The following is a 26095-nucleotide window of genomic DNA, read 5'->3' as shown; positions in this document are numbered from 1 at the left end:
ATAATTAAAAATACAAGGCAGGTGGGAATTCTGAGGTCTTCCTTCCCCTTGCTGGTACATGTAAGGAATCTGGTGAACTTTCCTCAAATTGGGCTATACCTTCCTAATATATACTGGTCACATTAATATTTTATGACTAATGTTCAGTTGTAGTTCAAGAACTGAATTGTACTGTGAAAATATTTTTGCCTTGAAATGGGACAAGGTAGTAGGGTGACAGACCCGTAGTAGTTTTACAAAGTCAGTCAATATTGTGTTACTTAGAATCATGGAATCATTAAAGTTGGAAAATATCTCCAAGATCATCAAAGCCAACCTTTGAATTAATACTACCGTACCCACTAAACCATATAGCAAAGCACCACATTTACTTGTTTTTGTAACACTTCCAGGGAAGTTGACTGCACCACTTCCCAAGCCTATTAAAATATTTACTTTTATACTGTCCTGTATACCACCACCATATACATGCTGCCTGAATTTGCAGTGATTTTGCTTTTTTTCATTCTTTCCAGCAGTCCTACACCTGGCTCATGGCAATTCCATGTGTAGTGTCCTTCTTTACCCCTAATCATCCATTTATGGACTTCTATGGAGAAGAAAGAACAGGTAAAAGGGACATTTGCTCTCAACTAGTACAGACATTCCTGTGGCCACTCCTGCGCCCCATGCTGATTCAGTCAGATGAAAGTACCATACCAGAGAGACAATGGATTTTTATACTGCTAAACTAGGTAAAACGAAGCCCTTGTCTTGGATATGTAACATGAAGAGATCTGCTCTGTGATTGTTTCTTAAAAAAATTATTTAGACCTTCTTCATTTTCCACCTCACGGGGTCACACAGTCTTGGACAAATACTAGTCCCCAGTTCTTCTCAAGTACTTTCCTCATGTTTCCTTGTAAGGCTTTTGGAGACATTGGGGCGGGGAGGTGGGATTGTTGCATTGTTTTTGTATTTCTCAGGAGAGTAATTTTTTGTTTCCAAATTTTCCACTTCCAGTTGACAAATTGTGTTTCATCCAGTATCATTTTTAACACATAAGCCAGTCTAGTGCTGTTGGTTTCCTAGCAGTTAAGCTCTAAAGATTCTAGCAACATACTTGTACTTACTTGTTTAAATGTGTTCTTCCTCTGCATGAGGTAGATGGTTTGAGTGAGTGTACACATACCCATATAGAAGAAAATATAGAGTTCAGTTCTTGCAGCAGCAGCAGGTTAATGCCGAAGCGTGTGTACAAAATGTCAGAGTTCTAGACTGTGATGTGGGTCACTGCCGTGATACATTTAAAAAATAATTTATACTCAAAAATCTGTATATTTAAGACATTTTTTCACAGGTTGTCTGAACAGATGGTATCAACTACTCAAGAACAGTGTCAGAGTCAGGACCTGTTTTTTAAGGGTAGATTTGCCAATAACTCACAAAATCTAATTTCTAATCCTGATGAACTATAGCGTGGAAAAGCACCAATTAGTTAACCCCACACACCTTTGTAGCAGATGACTGTCAATGTACTGTAAGGAACACTGCAGGTATGTCATGAAGAATATGACATGACTACAGAGGCGAACAAATGAAAAGGGCTTTTTAAACTATTAAAAACAATTCCAGCTTTACATAGTGGTTGAGGTGTTTTTCTTTCATTTGCTTTTATGCGTGTGCATGTGTGCATGTTTCATCAGTGCTGGAGGAATTATTTTGGAAAAAAAGGTCTGTAACTCCTCAGTAAAAGAGCATATATTCTCTAGAACAAAAAAAAATGAAAATGTGTAGAGCATTAAGTGAAGATGCTCTGTCTTTCCTTCTCTAGCCCTGAACTCTTGATAGGAATGTCAGAGTTTTGCCATGAAGGCAATGATCGTATAAATTATGTCAAGTCAGTAAAAGCCTATGCATACAATTAGTTGAGGTATCATCAGCATACATATACATCAGCAAGAGGTATCATGCTCAAAGTATGTGCAAATAATGTGCATAAGATTGCCCAGGCATCTGGTAGAGAGAAAAGTTTTACTTATTTGCAGTACTGAGACAGACACTAAGATTACTGTCTTCAGAACTGTGAAAAAGAACTCATATGGTTATGCTGAACATGTGGTTGCTCAAGGAAGATGTTTCTCAAAGACTGTCAGGAAAGGGAAAACACAACCAGGACTGCTTTCGTATTTCCATGTTTAGTGGTTTACAACAGTGGAATTCAGGGCCTGTGATCTATTATAATGGGAGTGAGTATGCAAGTCATGGCATCATCTGGTTTAAAGGCCCATGGCTGTTGTTCTTTTCCATCTAGGATGAGACAAAGAGGCATGAGGCTCCACATAATTAAGAGCAACTATCCCACAGCGGCAAGGAAAGCAGAAAAGATTTCATTGGGAAGAAGGACTGACTACAGTACTTTAAAGACATGATTGTAAACAGAAGAAGCAAACCAGAGAATGTTTAAGAGGAAAATAGCACCCTGACCCTCTCTGGATTAAACACTATCAATCAAGTTTAAATTTAGCGCCTCCATGGTCCCACATGAAAAGAAGGCAGAAGGGGCAAGGAAAGCTTAACGCCTGAGAATATTTGTATTGCATGGCAAGGAAAACAAGCCTAAAGTCAACAAAGGGCAGCCTGTAAAAACAAACAGTCCTGATGAGAACAGTGCTGCCACCAAAAAGCTCATTAGCAGCCAGAAACAGAAGAACTGCCTCTCTGCTCTTTCTTTGCTGACTGCCCCCGGCACAGCGCTACCACAGTGCCTCTGACTCAGCTGCTGCCTCCCTTCTAGCGTAACCCCTGAGCACTTGCCAGTACCATCACAATGCATGCCCTCAGCACGAAGAGCATTTTGCCGGGGTGGGCTGGGCTGGGCCATGGCAGGAGGCAGGAGTAGAAAAAGAGCAGGAAATATCTGAGGTTTTTTGAAATAATAGTAATGTATACATACACGTATAGTAATTGTCTTTATATGTTCTAAGATAAGCCAGAAGAGGGAAACTTTGGGTGTAAAATGACAAGAATAAACACTGCCATGCCCACCAGCAAGTACATGGGATTTCAGAAATCACGTGAATTCCAAAACCAATGTCCCATCTGTCATCACCTATTCACTGCAGGGGGAGTCACAGCTGTAGGGCAATGAGATGCTCCATTTCCTCCTGATGCATGGGAAAACACAACCATGCATTTGGACAGAGCTGAGATATTCAGTGAACGGTAAGGAACACAAATACATTTTTTAGCCTTGAGAGCCAAGACATAATTTTCACAATTTTGCATTTCGGTACCTGAAAATGAGCAGTTGGATGATGTCAGAGCCCATTTATACAGCAGTTTGAGATTTTGTACGTTTAGGTTTTACACTGGTCACAAGATTATGCTCTGTAGATCCAGTTAATTTTAACTGGTGGTGGAGTGTTAGGTCTTCAAGGCAACAGTCATATCCACAACAGGATTAAAGTATTGGGGTTTTATTTGCAAATGCCATTTTTTCCTTTTGTCTTCTCTGTTCATAACGCAAAACTGCAGATAAATGAATAAAAAGGTAAAAGTTTCTGGGAAGTTCCTCAAATGTAGCAAGTTGCAAGGGAACACCAGTTCTCCACAACAGCCTGAATACTTTTCTGCGTTATTGTACCACCTTTCAACTTCCCCACCCTACTGTGCTATTTGACTCCTTTCCTCCTCCAGACCTGCTCATATGCACATCAAGCAGCAAACACCTGGGCAGTGCCCTAATGCCTTGGTTACTGGTATATATTTGTGTACCTAAATATACGATCACACACAGTCCATTTATGACCTTTGTGGGTTTCTCTGTATTGGTGGAAACTGAGGTTAGTAGATTCATTGCCATGGTCAAATGCATTGATCTAGTCACTATCTACTCACCCATGAAGGAACCCACTGGATTGTGTATAATCTGGAATATATGGCAGAGCTAGACCATACACTTTAGAGGTAAATGCTGTTTCAGACATGTCCCTTGTAAAATCACTGGCAAAATTCCAGTCAATTCAGCAGAAAAAACCTTGCTCAGGTTTCAGCCAGGCAGAAAGGGACCTGGGGGTACTAATTGACAGGAAGCTCAACATGAGCCAACAGTGTGCCCAGGTGGCCAAGAAGGCCAATGGGATCTTGTCCTGTATCAAAAATAGCGTGGCCAGCAGGAACAGGGAAGTGATCCTTCCCCTGTACTCTGCGTTGGTGAGGCCACACCTTGAGTATTGTGTTCAGTTCTGGGCCCCTCAGTTCAGAAAGGATATTGAGGTGCTGGAGCGGGTCCAGAGAAGAGCAACAAGGCTGGTGAAGGGCCTGGAGCATAAGTCCTATGGGGAGAGGCTGAGGGAGCTGGGGTTGTTTAGCCTGGAGAAGAGGAGGCTCAGAGGTGACCTCATCACCGTCTATAACTACCTGAAGGGAAGTTCTAGCCAGGTGGGGGGTGGTCTCTTCTCTCAGGCACTCAGCAATAGGACAAGGGGGCACGGGCTTAAGCTCCGCCAGGGGAAATTTAAGTTGGATATCAGGAGAAAATTCTTTACAGAGAGAGTAATCAGGCATTGGAATGGGCTGCCCAGAGAGGTGGTGGATTCACCAGCCCTGGAGATTTTTAAACGCAGATTGGACGTGGCACTGAGTGCCATGATCTAGTAAATGGACTGGATTTGGACCAAGGGTTGGACTCGATGATCTCGGAGGTCTTTTCCAACCCAATCGATTCTATGATTCTATGCTCCAAGGCTGACTCTTCATTTTCTTACCTGTTACCTGTTATAAGGTGCAATGGAAAGATGAAACTCAAGATAAAACCCCTGCATTTAAAATACCTGTATTTGTATAACACAGTAGTACACAGCTTTGAGTTGGCTTCATTTTCTGATGTCATATTTTTCCAATTAGATGCATGCTAAGCAGAAAGGATATCCATCGAATTAGAGGACCCATCTGCCACACAAATTTAGAAATAAATTTAAACACTCAGAATAAGAAAAAGCAACTAAGAGTAGAAACTAACCCATTGGAAAACACATTTAAAATTAAATAGTAAAAACATACATCAGTCTTCTATATGCAATTTTCATTTTACAAAAAAACCCATGAACTACTGCAGTATAATTACAATTACGCAGGTAAATTATCTAGCACTTCTGACAATAAATAAGAATGTCTGAGTTTCAAGAATTTTCAATTATATGTATAAATCTATTGCTTCAGGTCTTTGATTTCATAAATCTGTAATCTAAAACTGGGTTTTTCTTAAGAGTAAATTTTACCCTATAGATTCTGCAGTTAAAGAAGATTCATCCTGACTCCTTTAACGTTCTTTTGGGTTTTTGCTATTGCCCTCAGTTGCAACAGGAGCTGTAGTAGAATTGCATTTTCTTTTGCAAAAAGAATAGGGAAATTAAAAAACAGAGACTGATACCTATTGTGCTGCATACATTGAGATGACTTGTAATACATAAGAAAGAAAAAATGTGAATCTACAGTATTAATTAATTTGCTCATTAAAAAGCCTGATTCTTCAGTGCCTCGGAATATTTGTATGCTCTTGCTTCAGGTTTAGAACAACATTTCTGTGAAAATGAATTTGAGGCTTTTCCCTTAGAAATTGTTTAGATTATAAACATAAAATATGAAATTATTATGGTAGAAAGGTTGAAAATTACCTCTGTTGCTATGAAGAATGTGGGAAAATCACAGACACTATTAGACTGACATAGTATTTTCCAGAGGTATTTAAAATAAAGTTCCCTTTAAATCACATGAGAAATACCGTTATCCTGGTATGTCTAATGGAAAGAATACTGGCAAAAATCTTCAGAAAGTCACACAAGTGGTAAAATGTCCATAGGTAAAAAAAAATTGGTGAGTCCATGCTCTCCTTTCCAGCTCTATAGCATGACACCAGACTGGTATTTACCTTCAAAAAAGTGCTCTTCTGACTTGTCAGATATGATCATAAGGAGGAAAGAAAAAGATTCCCATTAGAGGTTGGGTTTACTTGAGCTTCTGCGTGTGTTCATCTTTGATTGCTCAACAGAGGCTGTGAGCAAGCATGCTGGCTCATTCCAGTGCTGGTGGCAAACAAAGCAACAAATATAGAAAAGCATCTCTGTTTTCTCAGGGCTGTAACCAAGCTCATACTGCCCCAGTTTGGTAGCAGGCACTGTAAGATATGACATGGAGCTGCAGGAAGCACCTCCTGTGTCTGTGGTTGTATGGCATTGCAGGGTGCCCCAATAAGGCAACTTTACTTGCCTCTCTGCTTGTGACCTGAATGGGAATAGAGAAAAAAAAAAAAAAAAAGAACAGAAATGGCAGAAAACTCGTGGCAGGCATTCAGGATCTCACACTGTTTTACTGATGTTAACTAGCTTTCAGACAGGCCTGCCAATAGAACCCCACTCCATGGGGTGTCCGAAACCAGCTGCAAGAGCAGAGCTCATGGGTCTTGACCTCCCTCTCCGTCCTTCTCCCGAGAGCCTAACTGAGGCTGCTCAACTGCCCCCAGGAGCTGGGTGGCTTCAGGAGCATTTCTGGTATTAAACCCTTGTCACAGGTCAGTTGCTTCCCCCAGTTCCTCTAAAAATACCCATGTCTTGTGGCTTCTGTAATCACATAACTTCATGTCTCCCTTACTCCTTCCCCAGAGGAATGAAGAATGTTGAGCTGCTGGCAGCTAAACTGTATTTAAAGACATTTTTATTTTCTGAATCATATTCAGTGTGATGCTTGTTTTATGCCGAGTGCTGTAAGATGCATGCATGAAAGCTCGTCCATAAATAAACATGTCTTTAAAAGTCCTTATTTATTTTCCTTTAGTCAATTCCCACTCCTTTCCTGAGGTGTACGAAAGCTGGGATATATGGTCTCCAAAGCCCACCCACAAAACCCAGACATCACACGATGACAAACAGCCTCTTTGCACCACTGCTGTGAGGGCTTGGCTGTACCCTGGCACTGTGGGCACGCCTGCCTCGCTGATGGTTGCTCCAGGGCCCCCAAAATGGTCAGGACTGCCCCTTCTGGAGAGGCAGGTACTCTCCAAAAGCCTCTCTTAGGGCAGTTGTCGGGTGAAAGAAAAAAGTCTCAGCAGGGAAACACATTGTGAACACTGTGCAAGCGACCACCACCTGCTCCTGTGAGGTGGCAGGGCTCAGCCCTGACCACAGGTCCTGGTGGAGGTGCTGTGACCTGGCTGTGCCCCATGCCAGAGCTCAAACCCCCTCAGGGCATCCGTGGGATGGGAGAATGTCACCTGCCACTGAGCTGGGGTGAGGGCAGGGGGCAAGAGGTCAGCTCAGCAGCAGATCAAACAGTGATGGCAGGCGTGGGCCTGCCTGTCAAAGGACCCCTTTGAGGCCAATAAAAAAGGGATTCATGTTCCGTTGCCGGTTGGATCCTGTGGACGAGGCGAGGCTGAGAACAGGCCTGTGAACAGCACTTGTTGGAGGGCAGCCAGGGGAGGCTGCCCCGCCAGCTTTCACAGGACCTCTCGCTGCTGCCGGTCACAAGGCCTCAAGCACAGCTTCTGCCATGGCGGCCCTCCTTCCCTGCCCCACACCCTGCACCCCAGCACTGCCGGCAGAGCTGCCTCTTGCTTGGCTCTGCCAAACCAGCTGTCTCCTGACAGGAGAAAATAATCTGGGATCAAGGATAGGAAACTGGATCCGCACACACAGGCAAGATGAGAAACTCATGTTTTGCGGCAAACCCCCTCCATCGATATGCTCCACCTCCCTCCCCCACCTCCAAGCAATGAGAAATGAAAATAAAAGAAATGGAATAAAAGCAGGTATACATTGCTTTTCTTTTTTTTTTTTATGCTTGTGTGAACAAAAAGAAGAGAAAAGAAAGCATCCAACTGCATTTTTTTTCTGGCATCAGCACGCTCTCCTGCTCCCATTCCCATGACAGCTCCTGTGCCCTCACCACAAACACATGGGACTGTCCAAGTACCTAGGGTTTTACAAAGAGGTGTGCCATGAGGAAAGCCACTTGCAAAGGCCAAGCAAAGGGCAGCAGTCCTTTATGGATATAAGCCCCAGTGACTGTCTGCCTCTTGCTTCTGTCCCTCTCTCATCTGTGTTTCAACACCCCCAGTGATTGCTCACACTGCTGCTGCAGCCCGTGCTGCCTGGAAATGTTTCGAGTCACTGAATGTATTGCTTAGAAGAAGAAAATGGCCTTTGATATGTTTCTCGAAAAGAGACAATTACAGAAAAGTAACCCACAAGCCTTCTGAACTGGCTATCTGGCTGGAAAGCAGCTACCAGTCAGCCCTACAGAGAGCAGTGGCCAACTGCCAGGAATGAGTGGAGCCATCTGGTCCTGCTGCCCTCCGGCCCTGTTGCCCCCAGGGGTTGTTTAACAGGGATGTGTTTGCTACACCAGCACCATTGCCTTAGCAACACAACCAAAGTGTTTGTCAACATGTGAGCAACATGAATGATGGTGCCTTGTCCAAAGAGGTCTGGATTGCATGTGTGGTTCTTCTTCACAAAAGGCAGTTTCACCACTTGCCTCACAAAGACCCTGAGCGGGAAACTGGGAGCTGGGACGGAAACTTTCCTGGGAGTCAAAAGCAATTTTTCTTCTAATTGCACAGGAACTACTATGGCCATTTGGAATCAGTGATGTCTAAACTAATAAATAGTACCCCTCTAAAGCCGATGAGAAATATCTACAATTTTAAGAAGTGTCTGCTATTTTTAAGTAATAACAGATCTTCCCCTGAAGTGCTGGAAGCCTGTTATGCCCTGTCACCAGACTGTATCAGCCTTCTGAGGGGCTTTCTATTTCCTTAAACCTTTACTGAATTAGGTCTGAGGAAGCAGCTTATATCTACCTATTGTCTTGCCGTCACTAGCTTTAAATGGAAATCTATTCACTGAAATCCCTTTTTTCATCAGCCATTTTTTCCCACATCGGATCAGATGTCAATACTGTCTTTAATGGGAAGAAGCAGGGTCATGCCTGAACAATGTTTTGTTCTTCTAATGAACAACACAGGTTTTCGCAGCTACTTTTCACCTCCTCAGGTTCCCACCAAAAAAAGAACCAACTAAATTCGTTAGTGCTATCCCTTATGAGGCTTTCTTCTTCTCTCCTTTTCCTGCTCTAGCTCATGTCAAAGTGCATGTTTTCCCACGACCAATTCCTCTTATTTGATTGATGCACATCTCTGTCAATTAACAGTGCAGTGCAGTTTCTCTCCATAAAAGAGATTTCTTCCAAGGCAGAGAGCATGACCTCCCCGCTCCAGTTGTAGTTGTAAGTAAGGTTAGCATGTTAACTTTAGGTTATTCCTTTGGGTGACATAGGGTGGGGAAACCAAGGTGCTACTCATAAGTGTCTTTCATGAAGGCTGATGTACGTACAGTGCAGAGTGTCTAAAGTGCCACAAAGGGATTCTGAAATTCCCCTGTGGGGTAGAAAATATAGTAATAGTGATGCTCAGATTTTTATGTACGTAAGGACAGGACCCAGTTATTGTGACCTAACCCCAAAGGCAGTTTAATATCTTCTGTGAGGATGCATGAGCCATCAGCGTTGCCTATGTAGTATGTAGCTGGATCACTCGTCTGCAGAGCCTTCTCCCCATCACCTTTCAAATTCATACAGTCCTGTGGCTCTCACTGAAGTCAGTGAGAGCCAGGATTTATGTGTATAAACACCTCCTTTTGTGCAAAGAACCCAAAGTCTCTGTGGGTCCTCTAAACACTCCTCCAGAAGTTTCTAGTGTCCCTGTAATTTATACTGTAACATCCCTACAGTGGAGCAGAGGGCTGAACTGAATGCAAAGGGAGAGAGACTAGGAGAAAAGACTGTCAGTAGTATTTCTTGGTAGTCATCAGAGTGCAACATGAGAAGTTCCCCATACTGTCTGCACTAACATCTGTATACAAGAAACAGAAAGAGTTGTAGCCACAGAGGGAGGCGTGTTTTATGTGGTATACTTCTGTTTGGAGTATGCTGTTCTGGATGACTTCAGTGCATTTTCACAAGTAAACCATGTTCTTGTGTTTGTATTAAAATGTTAATACATCTTTTTAAGTTTTAGGCCACGGTTTTAAAGCTACATGAGAAAGACCTTGCCCTCTGCAGATGTGTATCGATCTACAAAAATATAATATGACTTGCCACACCAGTAGGGTTGCTATAGGTTCTTTGATGCTGAAACAAGAAGAGTAACATAAAGTCTCTTGATGGGTCCAGTTTATTTAGGTTGAAAAAATAAAGTGTTGTCAAGGGATGGATAGACAGTACAGTTTCAAAAATGTTTTACCCTTCATATAAGTGGTCAACCTAGAAGACATAAAACAACCGAAAATTTTCCATCATTATCTTTTAATTGAAAAATAGAACTAAGGGTACATAATTACACCTAGAAAGGATATTACCCTAAAAATGTAACATTTTGTAAAACAAAAACTACAAACCTTGTTATGGTTGAGACGAAACTATTTGCGAGTCAGTAATTAAATACCTTTAGGATGAAAGTTACTATTTCAGAGAAGGAATATTTTATTTAATTTTTAAGCTTTAAAAATTGGGGAATGTACTGCAAAGCTATCACTAGATTTTATTAGATCTTGCATAAAATTCTAGACTATAGAAGGAGGTGAAAATAATGAAAATGCCATAATGTTCTATTGTCTACCTTGCTTTTAGTGATATTTGTCAGTGGTGTTAACAAATGATGTACATCTGCATTTCATGCTTTGTACAAATGTTTTTCCTTAGACAAAGTGCAGCTATAAATCATACTTTTGGACTAGTTGGCGTATGCTTTAGGAGCTTTGCTTCTGTGAGTTAAGTATTGTAAGAAGAAAACCAGATGATTAAAGGTTAATATAAAATTTTCTTCTGTGTGCAGAGGATGACTAGAGCTGACACTAGCCATGATTAACCCACAGGAAAGATAAAGAAGCACCTTGCACACTTCCTCAAGGGAAAGACAAGAAGAAGAAAAGCTTCACTAGGAATGAAAATGCTGCTAGGGAGATATGAGTCAAACCAAGAACAAGATATTCTCACTATGTGCTCAAGAAATCAATCTATTACAAGTACTCATGAACAACAGCTGCATATCCTTCTTTGATCAGAGAAGTACCTCTCTGGTATCTCCATACCCTACTTTTCTAACAGGATTTTCAGCTTCTCTGTGTACAATTTTTTTCTGAATGAAACTATTTGGTCAGTAAAAGGTTCCATCACTGTAACATCAATTCCACTCTCTGTACCTCAAATTTGAATTTCTGAAACTACAAATCTGTGATTATTCTTTGACAAAAAACCAAACAAAAATATTCTTTATCTGAATTTCTGCCATTTTTCTCTGAAATGTTACCAGGATCCATCTCTGTAACAATCCTTGGCTATGTCATAACTATTTCCTGCATCAGCTACTGTAATTCTTATTTTAATGGCCTCCAGAAGTCATACTCGCTAGACTTTAAAATGCCTGGAAAACTGCAGTCAGACCACACATTTTGTGCTAAGGTGCTTCATCTCTTTTCTCTTAACTCTACTGGCTTGCTATCCTTCTGCCCACAGAATTCAAATCAAATGCTAATACTTTTAAATCACTTTTGACTCACTTTGTATTCAGCCCTTGGCCTAAATATAATTCAGTTTCCCTATCCCAAATTTTGTCTTTGTTATAATTCACACAGATCAATTTCCATGAAATACCTACAAGCTAAAGTTAGGAAGGTGGAACTTTTCTAGAGCTTTCAGTGAACTTTCCCAGCTGAAGAAGGACAAAGTGGTGCTTGGTCTTTGAAAAAAGATTGCCATTTTCAAAAGGAGGCTACCAAAATAATTCTACCTTTTTCAATTTTTCCTGCATTTTCTGTAAGTCCCAGGAGTAGAAAAAAAATCAGATAAACATATCAGTGTGAACTCAAGCACTCCTAAGCCTATTTCTTTCTCTTCCTGTTACTGGGTCCTTACCTTGTAGAAGCATAGGAATTAGCTCTTTATTTCCATCTTCCTTTTTTTTTAACACTCCCAAGCTTCTTAGACATCAGTATGCCTAGTTCAGGGTTGTCCTCAAAAATGCTGTTGACCTTTCTTGCTTCCAGGAGAAAGTCCTGTCTTAGCAACATTGTATTTCTGTTTTTCCAAGTGGTGGGAAAAATACATTGCATACAATAAAATTTGTCTTTCGTTTTTCTATATGCTCTCTTAACTCTCTTATTTGTACCACCCTACCTTCTACTTTCTCATACAATATTACCATCTCAACTTCTAATCCACGGCATAATGAAGGCTGCTGTAATCAATTAAATCATATTCTTTTTAATTGGTAAGTGTCTATATTCAAGAGATTGATTTCTGGGTCAACCACTTAACAGCGGGTTCTTACATCTCCTAATGTTCCTGAAATCATAGCGCTAAATTTTATTCTTGGTTTCGTTACTCCAGCAGTCCTAAGCACATCAACCATATGTGCCTGGAAAACTTTAAAATTAAACATCAGAAGAGTAGGGGAAAGAAAATTTCCTTTTGCCTCTCAAGAAAATGCATTGTTTAATTCAGTCAAGTATAAATGGAATACTCATACTAAGCCGCTAGGATGTGCCTAATTTCTTAAAGATGTTTCTCTGTGTGATGAAGTATCATTTGACCCAATAAACCAACTCTAGCCCGAGTCTGTAGATTCGCGTAAAATAAACATTGCTCAATGAGCTTCCCACTTCCTTTCCTTTTGGTTTTCTGTATGAATAAATCCTTTTCAGGGGAAATGTTAAAATGATGTTTTCAGATCTCCAGACAATATAGGACCAGACCACAGAATTAAAGTATTTTCTTTGTCTTAAGATAGCTTTCTTCTCTAAGTATGAAAAAACACTTGGATCAGATCAATTGTTCCCTTCAAATTCAAGTAGACAGAGAAATAATTGGTTAAGCATACAGTTTACTGGCTTTATATTAAGAGACAAACATTTTCATCTGATCACTTTTTAAGTTTTATGTTGATGAAGACACATTCTAAAAATTACTGTTTAGCTCACAAGGAAGGTCACAATGTGCTTGGAGTTTATGTAAAACTGTCAGGTGAACTAATAAAATATCATTTTATGAATTCTTGTAAAATGTCAGGTCAACTACTAAGCCATCATTTTATGAAGGCAATGAAAGCACTGTAATTTTTAGAAAAACCTAGAAATGCATACAGCTTAGATTTTACATAGAAAGGAGAAAATCCTCCAAGTGATAAGAAAAAGTTAAAATGCACTTCTCACTCCATTTTCCTGGATGGTTCCAGTCAGGGATAGCTACGATTTTAAACAATAGCATGTACATTTTAATGTACCGGGACTAGACAAACAGCTCTTTCCTAATGATATGAGTGAGTTAAATTGCTTTGCTGCTTCTTTTGCCATGCAGCTCTTGTGTTATTGACCATGGAAATAATGAATGCTCAAATGCACCTGACAGCATTTTTTTTTATTAGACAAAGGTCCATCGCTGAGGAAAACTCCCAGGAGGTACTGCTTTGGAAAAACCAAAGGGGTCCCAAAATTTTAACATTTTTCATTTATAAAAAACCTTGTTTGATATAACTAGCTCTCAAAATATGGGCCTAATTTCTAATATCATCATGCTTATGTTTCAATAATTTTACGCCTAATTTAAGTAGCTAATAAGAAGGCATGTGGGCCCCCAAAATCAAGGTATCTGGACTAAATAGATATTTTGGATATCTAAACACTGAGGCCAACATTCTAACTAATTTGTGTTACTCGATCAAACTAATGTACCCTCTTGTCTACATCAAACATGCGTTTATGTTGCCATCAATTTGAAAATCATATAATGTGAAAATTATCTATAGGACTAGAAATTAGATCTCATTACTTATTAATCATGACTAATAGTGTTCACTTTTTTATTAAAAAGTAAACAATTGGTGTCTGACTGTGGATATGAGGACCTTGGCCACTGCCTTAAGGCCTATCTTTGACTATGGCACTATGCAAAACCGCACAGAAAAGATAAGAACCCCGTAGTGACAGGAATTGGGATCACTTTTTTCTTCTCTCAGTGTTCTATACCTAAGAAAATATGGGGGTCTTCAAAAAGCAGGAACTCCAGAACAACAACAAATCTCTGACTTCTGTGCCTTAGCAGACATCCAAAGGATCAAAATTCACCATGCAGCCAGAATTTGGGGGAATCCAGCCTTTATGCACCTCCTTGCTTCCTTTCCAGGCCTGGGAAGGAGATACCTGTGGCTAGGTGGCATGACCAAACGTCTCTCCTCCTCCCATCCTTACTCATGCAAGAAGATAAGACAACTTGAATGGACAGAAGCATGATGGCCAGAATTACCTTCCCTCAGGAAAGCTTTCTGTCATCTGCCTCTCTGCCCATGCCTATTTTGTTCTTCCTCTGGAGACAGAAAGAAAGGAAATAAACCAAAATAAAGGGCTCCCCTTGGCCATCTTAGAGCTGTCTGAGATCTGAATTGAGAGTAAGTCACCTCAGTTCCTCAGGAAAACATGGTGAAAGTTGGCAACACTCTTCATGGGGTTCTAGCAAAAGCTTCCATATGAGTAAGAGATGCCTACTCCAGACTTTTACCAGGGCTGACTAGGTCACATGCTATCAGGTTTCTGTGTTCATGAGGACCAAATGTTGCTTTAAAAGTGTCAGAGGAATGAAGAGCATGTAAAATAAGCCAGTTTAAAGCCTGGGCTTTTGCTGCGCTTTTATAATCTGCCATTTACTGAAAATATCTCCATGTGTGAGATCTTTCCCCCTAAGAACATATGTCCTTTCTGCTTGTTCAGACTCTGATCCTAATCTCAATTGTTTGATGTCATAATCTGCAGTATGGGAATGCAGAGAAATGCCTTCAAAAAAATCCCACTGCTAATTGAGAGAAGGTGCCTTCTGGGGGTTTTCTGTGTGCAATAGTTTCAGGAATGATTGAAAGAAAGCATATTAATCAATTTTGCAGATGATTTGCAGTGGGAAAAGAACATAAACCACTTAAAGGCTGGGAATGATATAGAACACAGTTTTCATAAAACAAAGGATAAATCTAACATCACTTGGAGCACACCGGTCATTCAGATCACTTCCCATAGCTATTTAGCAAACATTTTTGAAAACATTTTGAAAACCAGTATAGATGCAATAATGAATCAATGACAAAGAAAGAAATATGCCTTAGTCTTTGGAAGAATTAGAGGTGTTTTCAGTATCCAATGTTATTCTAAAATCTGGAAAAGACAATACAAAATTTGTGTTGTTATACTGTGTTGTTATTCTGGCAAACAGGATGAGACAACAGGAATCTTGTATCCTATTCAAATATATTGTATTGTAAGTGCCATTTTCTTTATACTGATAGTAACAATGAACATCTGTAGTGTGCCTTTTAATTTCAATCCCCATAGCAAGATTTACAGTCTTCACTCTCTGAGAAGATGACTTTTTCTAACGAACTGAAAACAATTTTTCCTTATATTCACTAGCAATTCCAGCTACATATACAAGTCTCTTTCATGGAGTTGTGCTAATTCCGTGTGGCTGCATAAATGCATTTGCCATATATATGTTGCAAAGGTCAGTAATTTGAAGCTTTCAGCAAATTACATCAAATATACATTTGCATCAACATGCAAATGTTAAACACACTTGCTAATTTTGTCTGTAATCCATGAATTACTTTAGATTCTATTAGCAACATCTTGTCAAGATGCATAGAGCTGGAAGAGTCTAGGCTTAAGTAAGCACAGCATGATTGGTAAAATATGCTTTAAGAAACCATTTCAGGCCTCCAGAAAAATCTACCTGAATGTTTTCCCATTACCTTTTATTTACAAAATGTGTGATCCTTAATATAATTGTTTTCTAAGTTTTTAATATACCGTTGTCTTCTTTTTTTTTTTTTTCTGATAGCTCACATTTCAGAAATTCATAAAGAATTCGACTGTAGAAAACAGAAAATGTGCATTATATTGTATGGTCTTTTGTTCTACTGTCATCTGAGGGGATAAACATAAGAATGAGACTCAAGTGGCCTCATCCTATTACAGGATCTCTAGACATTTTATATTTTTTATTTGTAAAAAGGGAATCTGTTTGCCTCAAACAGATATTATATGGGAGTTAATTGGTAATATCTGTACACTGCTTTGAACATCTAAAGAACAGTATGTGAATGATATGTGCTGTTTTCTCTTTCATTTGTTAGTCTATGTCTCACATTGTTTGTCTGTCTCTTCTCTAAACTTTCCTACAGTAATTTTATATTTCTGATATTGATAAATCCAAAGTTTGTTTTTTGCTCCAGTCTTATTGAACTTAGGAAAATTCTTCTCTGAGATCATGTTGCTTTTTCTTTTATATTCCTTGCGTTATACACACTGCTCTTTGTTAATTTTGTATTTCTTTACTGTATTAAAAGTCAGGTGAAATCTTTGCATTATCATACTTAGTCCCTTTTCTCCAGATTTCTTCTATTGTTTCTGAATCATTTTTTCTTATTTCTTTTCTGATTGTTCATATAGAAGAGTTTTCTGAATATACTGTACATGGACCCATTTAGAAAAATCAGGTCAATTCTAGCTTATTCATTTACAAGACTGAGAGACTTTTGTATTCCTATTGTGTAAGATGATTTTCTTATAACTTAATTATGATAAACAAGAAGGATCAGGCCAAATGAAGAAAGATGGAATGTTTTGGTTTCTAATGAATTTCACACAGACATAGCAGTTTCTCTGCTGCTGGCTTAAAACAAGGAGCACACAAGTGGTAGGAACAACACTGTCAGCAGCAAGCTCATTTGCTTAACCTCAGCGCATCAAAAAAAGAGAGACTAAGTTTTTTGGAATGCAAATATTATTGTGAAATGGGGAAAAAAGAGTAAAGGAAAAAATACAGGTTACGCATGGCTGCTTTTAATGGAAATAGTATGATGTCGTTTCTCCCTTTCTTCATGGTTTGAAGTCAGAGATCCCCAGAGAGAAAAAATTCTGAAGTTGTAATGAAAAGGGATCATTTCAGAACACATAACAGGCAATTCCCTCTTCTTTTATGTTCTAGGGAGAGAGAATGTTTCCATTGTATGTGGCTTTTTGATATATGACTTTGAAAAGAATACTCAATCCTTCCATGAAAAGGTTGAATATTCTTCTTTGCTTAGTTCTCATTCCTGAATTACATTGAAATCCCATTCCCTGGTTATTCATAACTTGCTAAAATTTCCCTGTGAGGCTTAAAATTGTAGCACTCTAGTCTTGTGAAGACATTTGAAAAAGAACTACCAAGCTAAAACAAATAATGCACTACAGAATAAACAAAATATGAGACATAGCAGAGGGAGAATCAACCCCATACTTCCCTTTTTCTTTCCCTCATGGTGACTACAGAAAAATTTATGCTAGTAAAAGGTTTTGCTTACATTAAATTGTGAGACCATTTGTTGGTGCAATGAATTTCAAGCTCAAAAAGCACTAGGGGGCTGAATTTGAGACATTCACACTATGCAATAATTGCTCCATTTAACAATCAAATCTTAAGCAGTTCTGTTACTGGATCACTCTTTTGAAGCCTGGCTTGAAAACCAGTCGAATAGTTTTATAACAGTGTATAAAAGAAAACTGGATCTTCAACAAATCCATGTTGAAGATCATTCACTGTCAGTCTTCCTGAGCTGCCAGTGCAATGTTCCACAGTGTGAAGAATTTCTAAGAACAATTGGACTAAAAATAGATCTCAAACGACAAAAGGTGAGGCAAGCAGGAGCGTATGTTTATGGAAGTAGGGCAATATCACAGAATCAACCAGGTTGGAAAAGACCTCTGAGATCATCGAGTCCAACCCATGACCCAACATCACCCTGTCAACTAGACTATAGCACTAAGTGCCACGTCCAGTCTCCTAAATACCTCCAGGGACGGTGACTCCAGCACCTCCCTGGGCAGCCCATTCCAAAGTCTGATCACTCTCTCTGTAAAGAATTTCTTTCTAATGTCTAACTTAAACCTCCCCTGGCACAGCTTAAGACTGTACCTTCTTGTCCTACTGCTGGTTGCCTGGGAGAAGAGACTGACTCCCACCTCGCTCCAATCTTCTTTCAGGTAGTTGTAGAGAGCGATGAGGTCTCCCCTGAGCCTCCTCTTCTCCAGGCTAAACAGCCCCATCTCCCTCAGCCACTCCTCATAGGGCCTGTGCTCAAGTCCCTTCACCAGCCTTGTTGCCTTCATTGGACACTCTCCAGCACCTCAGTGTCCTTCCTAAACTGAAGGGCCCAGAACTGGACACAGTACTCAAGGTGTGGCCTAACTGGTGCCAAGTACAGAGGCAGGATCACTGCCCTGGTCCTGCTGGCCACACTGTTCCTAATACAGGCCAGGATGCCATTGGCCTTCTTGGCCACCTTGGGCATGTTCACCTGGCTCATGTTCAGCTTCCCGTCGATTAGAACCCCCAGATCCCCTTCTGCCTTGTCACTCTCCAGACTCTGTGCCCAACCTGTAGTGCTGCATGGGGTTGTTGTGGCCAAAGTGCAGGACCCAGCACTTGGCCTTGTTAAACATCATACCATTGGAGTCAGCCCATTTATCCAGCCTATCCAGGTACGGTAAGATCTACAAATATCAGCCAAAATTTTGAATCCTCTTTTAATTAGAAACCTTAGAAATAATTTCACGTGTTAAAACTTGAAGTAAAGAGTCAGACATGGTACTCCTGCACAACTTCCAGCTGCCTGATTAGATGTTTGCTTTGCAAGTGTTATGTTCTACTAACCTGAGGAGTGTTTTATTCACCTTGCTTGACATTAGACTAATCAAAATTTTATTCACCTAAATAGGTACCCTCATATCCTTTGTAGAAAGGGTTTGCCAGTTGTTTATGTGCCTTTTTCCAGATACGATGACTCTCCCTGGTAATTTTTCTTTCTGTTGACCTGCAAAGGAAGTTAGGTGATCAGTCCAGACTTAGCTATTATTCCTGTGTTAATTCATGGAAAAATTGTATCCCATTAGATCTCAGACTGGGACTTTGAATACTGCTTACAAAGTGTTCTCAAGAAATATCTAAGGAGTACGGACCTCACAAAAAAAATCTGAGTATAGCATGAACTTAATATGTCACGGCAGGGATATGTATTTCATTCACAAACATCAGGGAGCACAGGGAGTCGCTGCTGAGAAAAGTTCTAGTCCACAGGCTAGATGACTTTTTGTGAATACACATCTCTTTTAATGGACCTTAGTAGTTTTATGAGATTTAACTTGTCTTTTAAATCAAGTATGTACAATTTAAAGTTTTAACTGACATGCCCAGGCAACTTACATCTGCATTAATTATTTTGGGACTTTCCAGCAGCATTTTGTGGTATACATTTTCCGTTTCTGTAGTAAAGAAGACAGTGACTTTTACTAAGTGAAGCACCATAGGTTTAACTCACTCAGTAGGACTTCATTCTTGGTGACCTCCTAACTTTTTAATGTGTGTGTATCAAAAAATAATAATCTCATAGTAAATAGTTTTGTAAATTCCTGCTTAGAAACACAACCCTCTCCTCTCCCACACACCCGGCAAGAACTACTGTAATTTGATGCAGGATTCAGCTGACCTAACACGAGACATAAAATGTTAGCACCTTGCCTAAGTTAATTGTCTATACAACTTCTAGAGGCACAGGTAACCCCATGTTAAAGCAGATGTTTCAGATAAGTGCACTGAATTACTTTCCTCTGGTGCAGATATCCCTCCCTCCAAAGGAGCAGAGCTGGCCAATGTGGACAAGACATCTTATCTGAAGAGAGATCAAATGAGTCTCAACACAATGAAGTCCATACTCTGTAGGTTCTTGGCACGGAATCTATTTCACAGAGGTTTCATGGTAGATGGTAACTAACTTTAGACTTTTTTGAGAAGAGACTTTTCTACTAGAAAGACAGTGTTCCACAGAAGATAGATGATCTTTTCCTCTTTCTCTTAATTTCATTTCCATCACATAAACCCCTTTTAATGTGTTCTACTGGTTTCCAAATTGTCCAGAAAAATTGAGGAAGGATGGTATAGGCAAGGGTAGTCTGAACAGGAAGAATAGCTCAGGGACAAGAGTCTGGGATTCAGATGGGACTCACATGGTGTTGTGCAGTGAGTCTGGGATTCAGATGGGGCTCACATACTGTTGTGCGGTGAGGGCAACAGTGAGATGAGGGCATTTCACAGCAGAGACTGAGAATCTCTGGGCCAGCAGAACGGCCCTGAGTGATGGGGAGTGACAAGACCATACTGGGAACAACTTGGCTTATCAGCTTAGAGGGAAAAAGTAGGGCTTGTGTAGGACTACTGTTTCCCTATATTACTTTGTACTCCAGCCACAAATACTTAAAATTCATCAATATTATACGTTTAGTTCATCCCCAGACAGTAAAATGGGTGGGAGCAAGACTCCATTTAGGCTCATATACTTCAGATCTAGATTTATACTTTACATGATATATTTCCTTGAATGGTTTCTACAACCAGTTCATTTTGGTCACTGTGGTTTGGGGATAGACTTGACCAAATTCAAATCTGTGTCACAGCCATTTTAATCATAGTGTAGTCAGAGATTATAACATTTTCAAATGGTCCACACTCATGACTAAAATCCAAAGGGCATGTACATGAAAATCTGCAGCGATCAAGTGTTTACGCAGCATTCAACAAATCAGCTTGCAATTGGGTAATGAAAATTTGAATCAGCATGCTCTGGTAACCAATAACTATACACTGAATACCAGCTGATTTTTAAACTGAAAATGCAAAGCAGAGAAGCATAACAACTCGATTACCAACTTCCTTTCTATAAAGAAAATATTGTTTTAAGTGAGCTGTTCTAATGATCAAGTATACCACAGGAATGTGTCAGCAATTACAGCACTCAACACAGCACGCTTCTTTCAACTTCTCTTTATCTAGCATCTCCAAAACACTAAGATGAGATACGTCTTTTGGCCCCAGACTATATGCACAAAATAATGGTGGAAGCCCACTTTAAATAATTATTCAAAGGAATGCATATACTCAGTGTGTGATCTCCCATCTCAAGCAATATTAGGCTCACGTAAGGATGATGAAATAAGGGACAGTGTGACCAGCTGAGGAAGATGCAGAAAGAACTGAGATGCATCATACTTTTTGAGCTAAGACTTGAAGCTCGTGACTAGGTAACAGGAATCTGTTCTGAACATACCTGCCCCATAGGCAAAATTGATATCTGCTTCCCTAAGCATGAAGGTTTGAGCCAGGGGTCTGATTATTCCACATGTGGTCAGAGATACAACAGAGCTGCAGGAAGAGATGAGGAGGAGCAAGATAAGTACAGCTTCCAGGGGATGCTAGAAGTGAAGGCAGAAATAGTCAGTGTTGTCTCAGCAGAAACTGACTTGCTCTTCAGCACCATCTTACATCCTGTTTTTCCACAGCTCTGACAGTCACAAAGTCTTGTTGCCCTGTTGCAAGTAAGATTTGTAGCAACTGTTTTGAAGTGTATAGTGAAGCTGGGCTAAGTAGGATGATTTGAAGAGAGCAGAAAGGAAAGAGGAAGAAATAATTTCTTAGGAACAAAATACTCTGGGGCACCCTGTTAGCACGTTGCCTGATAGATGGTACAACTTAGTGCCAGGCTGAATCCCGAGCACCTGCACATGCAGGTACTTCACCTTTGTAAGCCCAGTTGGAGTGCTAGAGAACGTCATTGTTCTAAGTTCAGTGACAGCAGCTTCAGCAGTTGCAGAGTAGAAATTACCATCTATAGCAATTATTTGGTGGGTTTATGACACGTTGAATTGGAAATTTGGAATTAATCACTTGCAACCTAATTAGGATTGGAAGCCAGTTTCAGTTAGGGGTTGTGTGTCATCTACTGTATCTATTATGTAATTGCTTAGGAATTTCCATAGTACATCTGTCTTCATAATTTACTGAATAGCCTAGCAGTCCACTGACCATACTCATGAATTTTTTTAAGATAACACAACTTTGTTGAAAGGTTGCCCAGCTATCAAAAGACTGAGACACTTTAAAATGATAGTTGGGATACTTGAACAGCACTAACTTCAGATTCTGAGTCAACCAAATAATTTTTTTCCTAAAGGTGGGAATACAAAAGAAAATACTTGAACTCCACCTAAGGCAACAAGAAAATCCTGTGCAAATGCTGTTATATAAAGGACATTGCTATTACTTGCATCTCGTATTTCACGCCTTTATGAAACCCAGCGGTGTGCATGATTCTTGACATGAGAGGATTTTAACATGTGAACAGGCTTGAAGGTGAGAGAACAACAAATGGCAGGAGTAGATATGCCATTGTAGCAACTGTGAACTGTGGGTATTTCAGATTTTTACCACAACATTGCTGGAGTGCTGGGAATTGTTCCAAATTACATTGCTAGCTCAGGAAGGAAAGAAGAAAAGAACGAAGGAAAGAAAGAAGGAAAGAAGGAAGGAAAGAAAGAAGGAAGGAAGGAAAGAAGGAAAGAAGGAAAGAAAGAAGGAAAGAAGGAAGGAAAGAAGGAAGGAAAGAAGGAAAGAAGGAAAGAAGGAAGGAAAGAAGGAAGGAAAGAAGGAAAGAAGGAAAGAAGGAAGGAAAGGAGGAAGGAAAGGAGGAAAGAAAGAAAGAGAGAGAGAAAGAAAAAGAGAAAGAAAGAAAGAGAGAGAAAGAAAGAAAAAAGAAAGAAAAAAGAAAGAAAGGAAGAAAGAAAGAAAGAAAGAAAGAAAGAAAGAAAGAAGTCTCAGAACTGTTCTTTCTCTTTTCAAATGATCTTTCAAAAGGTATCAAGATGTATTGAACCCTAAGGCAACAGCCTAAAAGCTCATCTAAGTTGTATGTGGAGAAAAGGAATAATACGACAGGTTTCAACCGTGATTTACAGTAATATGAATGGAAACTGATTCTGGCAGACTTCCATCTACTTAATGAAAAACTTGTTGAAGAGGAAAAAAAAAATGTCTTAAAAGAGACTGATAGAAGATTAGCAAGAACTAGCATGAACATGATTACAGCACTTGTATATCTGTCATTGAACACCATCTCATTAGTAATAAATATTTTGTTTCCAGTTTTTTTAATTGCATTATTCCCATTTTTAGCTTACAAAGCTATGATTATCTGCCAGTTTCTTGTAGATGTCACAGCACATAAAAATCTTGGACATGGATCTGCAACCTTCCAGTAGTATTCAAGGAAAGCATCTATGCGTGGTGGTGTAACAGAGAATATTAAGATAGCAATGGGAAAAGCAGACCTAAAGGGACACAGATAAGCACTTCTCAGCTCCTTGTAACTCTATCAGTGTTTGCCTCTAGCCCAGCATCTCACTTTTGAACATTCCTTGATTACAGAGAATGCAAGGAAATCAGCTATTTGATTATCTCCTCTTTTGTATCATTCCTTGTCCATCTCAGGCCTCTGCTTAAAAAGGCAAATAGCAACACTATATCCTCAAAGGTATAGAAATAAGAGCTGAAAAGCCATCTCTTACATCACTTAACATAGACCCTGCCAAGAAGAATTGCTCCCTACAGTACATTCATAAGTGTTTCCTACTATCCAGCTCTAAATGACTGAAGTGATCGGGCTTCCGTTGTGTCCCTGGGGAGGTTTCACCACAGCCTATTCAAGCGTGCTGTTTGGAGAGCAAGAGACAGTGATTTCATTGTGTATCACATCTTAGGGTTTCTACAGAGAGGTTGGCTCCGTGCTGCACCTGGAGCAACCTGAAACATTCTGATGATGCAGTGGTGAAATTTCCTGTTCACTTGTCATCATGAACCTGATGGGCAACACCATCGTGAGCCAAAGTGCAAGTGAGCCAAATTCCTAGTCAGCTCAGCTTGAAATAGATTCCATGCTAGGATATGACCCTCAAGTGAAAATGTCTTGCAACTCTGCTTGGCTTCAATTCATGTCCCTTGGAAGTCCATGGACAAGGGAGAAAGCTCTTTTAGTAAGCTCTTTGGGACAGTGACATGTGTGTGTGTGCTGATTATCATAAATAAATAACAGTAATAATAATAACAAAAGTTGTCAGAAACCAATCTGTGCAGTTCTTCCAATAAATTAACATGATATATGTCTGAGGCCAGGGCCAGGAAATGGCCCTGATTACTCCCTGATTATGAAAGAGATGGAATTAGTGGGGTATTAGTTGTTTTGAAGGGATTAATGAGCTACCCATTGTGAGACAAGGCCTAATTTTGATCTAACTCTTCTCATCTGCTGGTGTAACTCAACTGACTCCTGTGGGACTCTTCTTGACTAACATCAGTGTAGTGGAGCAACAGTACCTTGATTTGTAAGCCATGAGTGTTTGGTAGCATATACAGTTCCTGTAGCATTCCTTTCTGAGAAACACTACACATGTAAGTGGTATGCTGGCACCAGAAATTACCACAGTGGTATAAAATATTCGAAACCACTAACTGGCTCAACTTTCTTCCATGAGATTAAATACCATCTGAAAAAGTTCTATTTGTAATTTACGTAAGCTGCTACTCTTCCCAAACAGATAAAAAGAATCTTAGCTTAATAACATATTTTGTTAATATATTGGGGTTTTTTTGAGAAGTATCTTTAAGGATCTGGCTCAGTGAGAACACGTTACTGAGAGGTTATTTACTTGTCCTTCTTCTGGGTACAAAACCAACCTCCTTGAACTCCTGATAATGGTTTCTAAAACATTTCTATAGTTCCAAGGGCAAAATGTTTAACATTTTAAACGCTGATTCCTAGTGCTGATGAAACACCAGCTGCAGTCTTCTGCATTTTTCGGAAGAATATATTTTCAGAAGACCGTAGCATTGGCAGAATTCTGTTTCCTGTGATGTAAATGAAGATTTCCTGCAAACTTCAACAGCAGCAGATAGAGTAAATGCGGAGCACAAAGTCTCACCCTCAGTGACTTGTTCCTACCGCAGCTAACTTTCAGGAAAACCAACATAATACAGCAAGTGTATAGGCTGTTTTCAAACTACTTTGCTCCTTTCATTTGTACATAGGATCTATAAATAAATTCAGGCGTTTTGGTTTCAATAAGCTCTATTCATAATGACACTATCCTTAAATAGCAGGAATTCACTATAGTAATATAATGAATTCTTTTCTGTGTGTTGTTTGCAAGTTGATTAAGTGCAATCACAGTGGCTTAGTTCAGAATTCTTTCTTTATGGAATACATTTAAAAATAAAACAAAACACGGTCACCCGTGAAGGACTTCATAAAATGTCCAGGCTGTGAAAGGCAGTCAGCAATCTGTGCAAGTCACGTTCAAAACCTTTGTTTGACAAACTTTCCCAGAAGATTGGCAAAATGTTAAATAGCAACTGTACATGGAATTAGAAAATGAACAAAATCAGTTGACCTGAGAAAGATCTGAACTTGCAGTTCTTCCCACAGCCAGCTGTATCATACGATTTTTTTCAGAAACATTATGTTTGATAAAATCTCCCAGGCTCTGAATATTTACTGCTCAGTCATTTGTTGTCCTTTTTAATAAACAGGTCAGGGGAGGTATTTGTGAGCGTGGCATATTTTTTTCCAAAATCATCAGGCAGCCAATATTTTTCAGTACAATAGCCTACTTGTCTTGGGCAACTTTTTCATTCTGAACAAGGGCATGAATGTTTCAAGATTAGAAAGACAAATGACTTATTTATGTTTATACCTGTTTTTGCTGTACCATTTCTTTAAATACTCTTTCATTCCATTCAGCTATCCTTACCTTCGCTAGCTGTTGTAGATAGTCTGGCTTCTGCATGAATTATTATAGTTTTATCACATAATATCAGACTCTGTGGGACCCACTACAATAAGACAACCTTTATGAACAGTTGTATGCTTGCATCTCTTTGCAGGGTAATACAGTCTGTCACCTATACGATACCTATATGACCCAGTGATCCACTGGAATGCAGCAGTGCCTGTGACATGCTGGTGGAGACGATAACGCAAGAACAGGAAACACGGATGTGCCAGGAGACTGCAAACACTACTGGGTGTATTGGCTAATGTTGTGCAGGGATGTGATGTCAAAGCTAAGCGTTTAGTTATTCTTAATTACTTCCTCCTGGA

The 26095-nt window shown here is 39.7% G+C and overlaps 1 long non-coding RNA gene across 1 annotated transcript; it reads right to left on the bottom strand.

Moving 5' to 3' along the window:
* Nucleotides 1-16914: 16914 nt before the first annotated feature.
* On the bottom strand, nt 16915-25843 carry LOC114004270. Its single transcript, XR_005563691.1, has 4 exons — nt 25746-25843; nt 21215-21309; nt 18825-18928; nt 16915-17057 (listed from the first exon to the last, which is right to left on the bottom strand). It is a non-coding gene; the product is annotated as an uncharacterized LOC114004270 (long non-coding RNA).
* Nucleotides 25844-26095: the final 252 nt, after the last annotated feature.

This window comes from Pipra filicauda, unplaced genomic scaffold (assembly GCF_003945595.2).
Source record: "Pipra filicauda isolate LSUMZ 115617 unplaced genomic scaffold, ASM394559v2 scaffold23_size5868930_pilon, whole genome shotgun sequence".
In the NCBI taxonomy this organism is placed as follows: Eukaryota; Metazoa; Chordata; class Aves; order Passeriformes; family Pipridae; genus Pipra; species Pipra filicauda.
Note: the sequence above shows the minus strand (reverse complement) of the source record. Positions and strands in the feature narration are given on the sequence as shown.